The sequence below is a fragment of the Cetorhinus maximus genome, chromosome 11 (genome assembly GCF_964194155.1).
Source record: "Cetorhinus maximus chromosome 11, sCetMax3.hap1.1, whole genome shotgun sequence".
NCBI classification, from domain to species: Eukaryota; Metazoa; Chordata; class Chondrichthyes; order Lamniformes; family Cetorhinidae; genus Cetorhinus; species Cetorhinus maximus.
The window spans coordinates 47,408,530-47,418,604 of record NC_135889.1 but is presented as its reverse complement, the minus strand read 5'-3'; the positions used below and the strand labels follow the sequence as shown (position 1 = coordinate 47,418,604).

At 39.8% G+C, this 10,075-nt stretch overlaps 1 protein-coding gene across 1 annotated transcript in view; it reads left to right on the top strand.

Moving 5' to 3' along the window:
- Positions 1-215: 215 nt before the first annotated feature.
- The window catches only part of LOC144686562 (PTB domain-containing engulfment adapter protein 1-like), a 421,104-nt gene continuing 411,244 nt past the window's right edge, over positions 216-10,075 (top strand). Inside the window, exon 1 of the mRNA XM_078551900.1 lies at positions 216-311. The gene's annotated coding sequence lies outside the window, so the exon portion shown is untranslated. The remainder of the gene's footprint in view (positions 312-10,075) is intronic.

Below are 10,075 nucleotides of genomic sequence, written 5' to 3'. Positions count from 1 at the left end.
CCAACAACATGCACGGATACCCCGGCTACAACAAACTCAAAGTCATGGGTAGAACAGAACTCTGAATGATATACAGATTGACACGTTGTAAATACGTGATGCCCTTTTCCCTTTAAACAGAATGCACATGATCGCTTTTGAAGCTGGCGCCTTGTCGCTGGGGTCTGTGCCTGGTTTTACGTCATTCAACTTTCCAGCGCCAGAGATTCCGGAGAAGGAGGGAGGGGAAAACCTAGTGATAAACCTAGCAACAACCCAAAAAAAAAATCGGTGCAACTGCGAATCATCCACAGGAGCAAGATTGAGACAAAGTAGGCGTTACTCGCAACTTTTAAAATCTTTTAGTAGTTGACTACTGCAAATTACTTTTTCAGAGCGTTTTTTGAATTTAGATGTGTCCGGTGAAGCTGTTTTCTATTTGTGTGTGTGTGAGAGAGAGGGAGAGGGAGAGCGCGCGCGGCTGCAGTGCAGTCCGCTTTTTGAAACTTGAGTGTAAACACCGATTGGGAACAAGTGCAGCCATGGTCTCCAGCAGCAAGGGGACAATCTGCCGGCGCTCTGTTCATCTCCGGGGCTGGCCTCTTTCATCAGGAGGCTGCTGAGGGCGAGAGCGCCTGAGGATGAAAACACTGAGAGAAACTTCTGCTGGAGATTGTCGGCGCCTCGGCTGTGACTCCGGCTCCGGCTCCAGGTCCCTTCACTTGGAGCTCAAGGCGCAGAAAGTTACCCGGCGCTCCACTTCTGTCTGCTTTCGGCTCTGAAACTTTACCGTAACCATTTTAAATGTTTCTGTTTGGTGACAAGGCAATTTCCTTTTAGTGTATGTGGAAGAATAGGCGGTGACGAGCGTTCTGCGTGCACGCGCGGGTGAGGAAGCGCGCGCGCGTGCCCCCGTGCTCGGGAAGGAAGCTGTCCCTGAGCCTCAGGAGCTCAGCTGAGTGAGTGCTGGCAGAGGTCCCCACATTCTAACCTCTTCGCTTTTTCAGTGTGTTGTTTAAAGGGCCTACATTAGTGGCTCTGTCATCTTTGAGGACTGGCTGTTTCTGAGGCTGTGTTATTGAGTTCAAAACCTTTTTGGGATTACAGTTTTAACAAGAGGTATTGGAATATGTGTCTGTTTATATCTAGAGTATGTAAAATTAAATAACCTGTTTCTGCTTCATTAATATTAAATAATTTAATATATATATAGTTATATTTTATACATAATTTGCCAAATTTACTTAAGGAAGTCCAGAATGACAGGTTGGAGTAATCTATATGTTCAGATAACGAAAAACTCAGTAGAAGGGTGGGCCCTTTCAAGACTTGTACTTCGCTAATGGGTTCATGTTTATAATTGATGGAGCTTAACTGTTAGTATTAAAATAGTGTTTGAGTTACAAGTGAAACATTTACTCATGCATTGTTTCATGATGCCTGTTTATTTCAAAACTCTTAGAAAAGCGCTAATAACCAGTATAGTCTTGATTTTTTTGCAATGGGGAAGGTTTTGTTATTGTCTTGGGAATTACTCGCCTTTTGAAGTTGACCATTTACAGCAATGATTAATCATTATCTGTCAAGGGATTGATTCTGCGTTTATTCTGATTTTCAGCATGCCAGCACCAGGAAGAGTTATAACCGTGCTGGTGTGAGCTTCAGGAGAATAACCTCCAAGTGATAGTTTTGTTCTGCCTTTGTCAGCTTCTAATGGTGTTGAGGTGATTTTAAACTTCCTTGTCATGCATTTAAAAAAAATATTGTTTTCTACAGACTACAGAGGTAAATGAGAGTCTCGTTCTCATTAGCTCTATTCAATGATTGCAGCCTGTGTTGAATACAGTACTGCTGCCTGCATTCCATACCCAATTTACATTGTATCTCTGGATGCAACTCCACAGCATGAACAGGGCAGCACTTGTAAAGTGGTTTCACTCCCTGTTTCTGTGAGTAAATCACTAGTGGTGGAAAATGTAAATGATAGCTGCTGGTGCTCCTTGTTGTGATGGTTGCTACGATTCTTACTGCGTATGAACTGAACCTCAGCCTGACTGTACATATCAGAAAAGTGTTTTTTTTCCCCCATCACTCTCAACATTGGAGAAGGTCTGTGGCCAGAATGCTACCAGCAACAGTGCATGTGTGCATTATGTTTTTGAGTAACCTTGTAGCCGCCAGTCTGTCCTGCAATATAAATGGGGTGTATTTTGAACATGAATCAGATTATATTGGATGAGCACTTCCATTGGAAGTGATCCTGCAGTATTAATAAGAGCATGAAATCCTGATCCCTTCGTGGAACTCTTGTCCTCCTCCAGTGATGTAAATGTACAATGTAGCTTTGGCTCCTCACTTGTATCACTGCTGAAGTACTTTTTGAACTGCATCATTGAATAAAGTGTACCGGCAATTCATTTGTTGTAGTCAGTATTGTGTTTTTGAAGTTTTCACTGTTGAGGGAACAAAAAGGGAAGTTATCAGTAATAAATAGTAATGGTTTAAATATAAGCCTCTATTTGTTTCCTTTACTCCAGGCTGATGGTGCAGCAAATATGCATCATTTAGTAGTTGGGCTGCAGGGGACTGTTCAGTGTCTGATCAATTTAGAAAATGCTACCTTTAGGAGCCATATGAAAAATGTCAAAGTACGGAATTGTCTTTCTTCTTCAGTAGTAAACATTTCCTCTGTTTTTGACACACTTTGTTGAGGTGACTAGCAATGATATGTAACAATACAAGCCTGAGGGCAGATGATGTGCTCTGTGACCAAGTTGTCAGGTCTCCGTTTCTTTATGCCTGTTGAATGGAGTGCTGAAAGATTTATAGGGGGAACCGATTAAAGCAAGGAGAGTGAAATTTAGAAAGAAGTTGGGTAGCAGAAGACAAAAATGATTTGTGAAGGGACAAAAAGGAAGAGCTGTATTGATAGGGTAGGCTAGCATAGACTGAGAGATCATCATGCAGGGCTGCAGATGGCTGGGCTGGGCAGCTGCTGCTGGTGCGTATTTGTCAACTCTGTTCTCAGATTTGCTCTATTCAGATTGTTTTCGACTTCTGTCTTTTTCTGATTCTAATCTGTGCTGGATTATTAATCAACATCTTTTTGAATAGTTCAACACAAACTGTGCTAGTGCAGTGCCAGTTGACATTCAGCACCATCATTTAAGAACTTTGTGTGATGCTGTTACTGTCCTTCTGCTTTAGCAGAAGTGATCCCCCCATGCATCCTTTGACTACTTTGTGCCTGCACCTGTAATAATTTAACTCTTTTGCCTGAATTGGGGTTATTTTAAATTCAAAAATTTTTCTTTAATAAATTCAGTATTTTTGGCTATTTGTTAAGTCAGCAAGGATGAAATCAGGCTTGTTACCTTGGTAATTTTTATCAGCTGCCCAGAGGGGGAATTGCAGCTGCTCTATATTTCAATGTCCGAACAATGGCATTGTGTATATTGCATGCTGGTGTGGCTTTTGAAACAGTGGGAAGACCTGAGGAGGTCAGTCAGTTGTATGGCCAGTGCATCAGTTTAAACATATGAGGTTATGTCAAAAAGAAATTCTCATTCAGTGTTGTTGGAGAGCCATTTTAGAGTAATGAATGGGCAAAGAACAGCATCACAGCTCACAGTTCTCCAGGTAAGGGCTTGATGCTTGACAGCTTGATGGGCTGAGATTTGGAATCTGATGCTTGGTTGGCACACCATTTTTCTGAGAGACAAAAGTTTGGAAAAGCTGTACTTTGAAAGTGAGTGTAAGGAGTCATCTAAATTTGTCATAAACCAGCTTGCCATGTTCTTCAGCTTTCACTGTGAAACTAAATTCTGTTCATCCATTGATTTATTTTACACAACACACGTCTGTTGGTTTCACATCATGCCTTGTATCAGTGAGCTTCAAGTATGCCTTCTACAAAAATGACAACATTAAAGTACTTAGTTGCTCAAAACGTCACTGTTGTTACGACCAGGATGGGAGGAGCAAGGGAATTTTCAAGTCCCAATGCTCTGCAGGCCATAATTCAAATGTTTATTTTCTCACTGAAATGACCAATTGTGCACCTATACCTCTCGCACCCAGAAGAAAAGAGACTCTGACCAGGCTTCTTTCAGAAATCTCAGAATGATTAATTTATTATAAAACAAAACTCCTTTTAAACCAGTTTCAAGAGCTGGTTGACACACAATTGCAAAAGTGCAAATAACTAACCCTTTTAAACTTCCCCAGCACACACACAGACACACACACACACACACACACACAGGTAGTCTCTGCAGAGTTGGGTGGATGGAAAAAGAAACTTTCTTACAACAAGAAAAAAATTTAAAGCTCATGGAGGTCCGGCGCTGTCGGTCTGAAGTTCCCTCGGGTGAAGACATGCTGCTGGGCCCAGTAGGTGTCGGCAAGTTCACCAACGATGCTTTAGAGTGGAGGAGGGTATAGCTGGACCAATTCTTCCTGTCTCAGCTAGCAAGTCCAAAATTATGCAGACAAACTACACTCAGATGAGGATTATCTGGCTACAGGCCAAAAACCACACACAGTTTCACAAAGCAGAGAGGGGAGCGAACACGAGTCAGGGTAGCTTTCTGTTCTCAGCCTTTCCCCAACAAGACTGAAAGCAAAACCACAGGTTCAAACTTAAGGTTTGCCGCTGCCATGTGATTGCCTTTTTGCCTTCCAGATTTTCATTAATTAAAGTTATTTGCAGTTCAAAACAAACTACTCCTTTTCAAGTACCATATAGCTCAGGTGATTTCTTGGAAGAGGCCTGCTTGTTGACTGTTCCAAGGTGAACTTTAAGAAAAAAATTCTCTGGCAGCCTCCAAAGACCAAATAATGCAATGTCCCCATATTTTAGAAAGAGAAATCCAGTTTAAAGCGATATGATTCTAACACTGTAAGACAGTAAGTGACAACTGGAATATTAGTACGCATAAAACATGAGAGTTTTTCAAATTTATGAAGGGTATTGATGGAGCAAATAGTGATAGCAAATGTTTTGTTATCCTTGGGCCATGCTATTAGAACCATGGGACCATAGAAAAGTTACAGCACAAAAAGGCCATTCGGCCCATCTTGTCCATGCCAGCCCGAGGACACTCAGGTGCCCTTTCTAATCCCACCTTCCTGCACCTGGCCCATAGTCCTGCAGCTTACAGCACTTTAGGTGCAGATCCAGGTACTTTTTAAAAGAGTTTAAAGTTTCTGCCTCTGCCACCAACTTGGGCAGCGAATTCCAGACACCCACTACCCTCTGCGTAAAAAATTTCTTCCTCATGACCCCCCTACACCTTCTGCCACTTATCTTGAATCTATGTCCCCTGGTTCTAGAATTCTGCACCAAGGGAAACAATTTTATCCTGTTCACTCTATCTATTCCCCTCATAATTTTGTACACCTCAATCAAGTCACCTCTCAGCCTTCTTTGTTCTAAGGAAAATAACCCCAACCTATCCAATCTCTCCTTGTAGCTACACTTTTCTAATCCTGGCAACATTCTTGTAAACCTCCTCTGCACTCTCTCCAGAGCTATTACGTCCTTCCTGTAATGTGGTGACCAGAACTGCACACAATACTCCAGTTGTGGCCTCACCAGTGTTTTATACAATTCCAACATTATACCCTTACTTTTATATTCTATACCTCTGCCAATGGAGAGCATTCCATATGCCTTCTTTACAATCTTGCCTACATGAACTGCTGCCTTCAGGGACCTGTGTACTTGTACACCAAGATCTCTCACTTCATCTACCCCTCTTAGTAAATTCCCATTTATTTTGTAATCCCTGTAACTGTTTGACCTCCCTAAATGTATGACCTCACACTTCTCTATGTTAAAATCCATCTGCCACTTTACCGCCCACTCCACCAACCCATCTATATCGTTTTGGAGATTATGGCTATCCTCTACGCTATCCACTACTCAGCCAATCTTTGTGTCATCTGCAAATTTCTGAATCGTGCCCACCACATTCACGTCCAAATCGTTAATATATAACACAAACAGCAAGGGTCCCAACGCTGAGCCCTGTGGAACACCACTTGAGACAACTTTCCATTCACAAGGGCATCCATCGACCATTACCTTTTGTTTCCTGTTACAAAGCCAACCTTTTATCTAGTTTGCCACATTATCCTGAATCACATGGGCTTTTACTTTCCTGACCAATCTGCCATGTGGGACCTTGTCAAATGCCTTGCTAAAATCCATGTTCACAACATCCACTGCACTACCTTCATCAACCGTTCTTGTCACTTCCTCAAAGAATTCAATCAAATTTGTGAGGCAAGACTTTCCTTTAAGATGCTGACCATCCCTGACTAGTCCATTCCTTTCCACGTGACAGTTAATCCTATCTCTCAGGATTGATTCTACTAATTTGCTCACCACCGATCTAAGACTAACTGGCCTATAATTGTTTGGCATTTCCTTTGATCCCTTATTGTTTAATGAAGTCTTGGGTAGTACCAGATGCACTTCAGTTTGTAGGCAGTGTGAGGCCCATTGACCAGAATGACCGATGAAGTTGAATGCAAGAGAATTTTATTGCAAAACCCAAAATTGTTACCACAGCTTATGTTCTAGTTTTTTTTTCCCTCCATTGCTTCTTGATTGAAGTTCTTTTACTGACCTGTTTTCAATATCTGTCAAAACATTTACGAAATGTACTGAAATGGCTTCAGATGGTTTACTAGTGTTTCATTGCATTTGTACTGAAGGCTTACAGTACACAAGCTATTTGGCCTATTTTGTCTGTGCCAGCTCTATTAGTCCATAACCAATCCCACTGTCATTGTGCTTGCTCATAATCCTGTTTTTTTCCCATAAAAGCAGCAGTGGCGCCTGTAGCAATTGTTCCCATTTGGGCATTCTATGTTCCAACAGCCTTTTGCATGAAGAAATTTCTCCTAGCCTATTTCTTAGAGGCTTAGCAATTTAAAACTGTGACTAGAATTAAATATTAACCAAAGGAAATATTTTTTCACTATTTGCTCCATCAAAAACCTTCATAACTTTAAAAACTCAAGTGCTTATACACATTAATATTTCAGTTCATTGTCACTTGCATCTTTACATTGTGATACTTTGAGAAACCTATCTTTTCTGTTTCGTCTTACTCTTTCAATAAGTAATTTTTATTTGATTTTTTTTAGCAGAATTTAAATTAAATTAATCATTTGACCAGTTGCTAAATGTACACAAATAACTTGGGATCACCTCCAATCCACTGGAATATCCATTTTTTAAAACACAACTTGGTGGCATTCATAAACGTGGGCATCTTCAAGATCATTAGCATAAAAATAAATGTCAGAGATCAGAACTTTAGTAGGTTTAACAATTTATATCTGGGCATTTGGGACTTTTTTTTCTTCTTGTATTAATCTAAATAACTATCCAATTTACAGTTCATTTTAAATTATATAAACTTGTATTTTAACATTAAATACGGTCAGTATCTATTTGGGTGTAAAAGCGTTTTGGCCTCTTTTTTTTAGCCTCAAATAGGCAAAACGCAGGGAGCGTACACCGGGAACCAGAGGCTCAAAGCTCACCAAAAATTGGGCCTCTTGTCATCATTGGATTGTTGGTGAGCTTTGAATTCCACACAGGTTTCAAGAGACAGCACACCAGATCCAGAGGGACGCAATTGGTTCAACTACCCCTCAGGTCATGGGGAGGGAGGGAGGAACCCAGCCCATGCATTCTTAATTATTCATTCACCTATATTTCCATATTATTCATATTTTCCTTTGTTTTAAAACCATGCCAGTTATTTTTCCTCTATTCATTTTAATCTGCTCCACTTTGTTCCTTTTCTTTGGCCTTTGTTGCTCTGCTTTCCACTTGGAATTCAAACATGAACTTGGCAGCATTAACTGTTTGTTTTAGTTGACTTCAGGCTTCTGATGCTTCATGACGTTTGACTTTGCAATAGCATGTTAAGTAGTATTTGCTTTTCATGGTATTGGTCTCAAGTAATGAAGGGCAAATTTTGATTTGAAGTATGCAAAACAGTGTTTGTATAAACACAGTAGCCTTGAATTTCCTCCATTGCCTCAAGAAACAAACATTCTGGGAATAACCATGAGGCTTGAAAGGTTGTGGAACTTTAGGCATGAGCTCAACTTTCCTTGATCCTATACAGCCAGCTATTGATCCCTCTGCCCCAAAGTAGGCTGCAGCCTAGGTTACAAACCTTTGTATGCAAGTTTCTTGTGCTTGCAATTGCTCAAAGGCTCTATTAAAATTCTGACCAGATTTTTGGGCACAGCACAAAACAAGTTTTCAAGAATTTTTAAATGCACATCTTGAAATAAAAATAAAAATTGCAAAAACAGTTGTGGCAGCTGTTTCAAATTTCCCTCTGGGATTTGATCAGCTCGGCATTTACCATCTGCTGTGCCATAACAGCATTTATATTTAAGCATATTGTAATTTGATTCACAGGAAATTTGAGTATAGCTTCTCATTCCGTAGTGGGCATAGAAGTGAAGTGCATTTTCAGTTCTAACGTTGGGACAAACTAGCTCATGAATGGCTGGAAACTACCAAGTCAATTTGAGCCCATGACCTACAAAATTTTGTTTGTGTGGTCCAACATTAGTCATTTGTTGGGAAATCTATCAAACCTTATATTAAATACACACCTCAATCAGAACATTTTGTCTTATTTAATTGGGAAAGTATATCACCTTGTTTTCTTTATTAAAAATGGATGTTTATTACTGGTGTTTCCAAACTGCATTCTTGTTACTTCTGGGAGAAGATGCTTTAATATGAACTACTTCTGACGCGATTTTATCATCTCAATGCTGCTCATACCTCACTGTTCCAATGCATAAAGTCGAGTAGAATTATTATACTATTTGTGATGATTGTGTCTCAGATCATAATCTCCATTTACGTTTTTTAAGGAATTTGTAGTTGTACCAAGTATTAGAGTTTGAAAATGTCTTCTGTGAGCAATTTTGGTTTGACATTGAAATGCAGGGGAAGGAGAGGAGAGAATTGGCTCCATTTTGTCTTTTAACAGTCCCTAATCCGAACCAGGTTAGTAAGACAAGTAATTTAGGTTTATTATATACCAGGCTGCTAGTGTGAGAGGGCTGCTCAGATCAATGGTAGAATCATGGAGAATACTTTTTATATAAATGCATTTGGCTATCTGGGTGTATGTTGTGTCAGAAATTATCTCTTAAAGTGGATTCAGGGTATTGCTGCCAGTCAAGGTGATATCCAAACCCTGTCTAGCCTTTGTGTATTTGGTGCGAATTCTTGATTGGCAGGTCTTTTGCTAAAGGCTGTCAGAACCTGGGAATAAAAATGGCAAACACTCTTAGTTCTCTAGTTCCTGCAGTTCTGTCACATATATACAGGTCACTGTGGTACGGCAAGACTCGGAAGTCAGTAGCGTGTGCTGATGCAAAAGGTATCTGAATAGATTGCCATTATTTTATTTTGATTTAAATAGAACCATTTCAAACAAAGTTCCGAACTGTATTTTTTTCTCTGTTAAAATATTCACTATAAATTGTATTTTAATACACATTTTTCAGCTGAACAATGTGGTTTGTCAATGTAGTTTTCACTGGCTCAGCGCAATCTCGGAATACATGCTGAATTGGCTTTATTGTTTCCCAGTAAACAATTTATATATTTATTTTTCCCATTTATATCATCTCATTACTATAGTAAAATAGCCCAAAATGTTTAATGTGGAAGGATTTACCTTATTACTATCCTATCCCACATATTTTGCACACCATGTCAAACTTTGGCTGTCATAAGAATAGGTTTGATAATGGAATTTCACTTCACTTTTGCAGAGAGCATGTGACAGAAGAGAGAAAGTATGCCTTTTCTCATCCTGATTTGAGTTTTTTGGCCAAAATAAAATAAAACAAATTAGATTGAAAGCTTCTCAGACAAACTGGCTCTGATTGCCATCAAGTATGTTTTGATAGAAAATATAAACATTCCAATTAACAACAGAGATAATTTAGCCTTAGTCATGAGGGTCCATAGGCATCTCTCTCTTGGGGAGAGACAAGTGGTTATTTAGCTTAAGGGGAAGCACTCTGCATCATA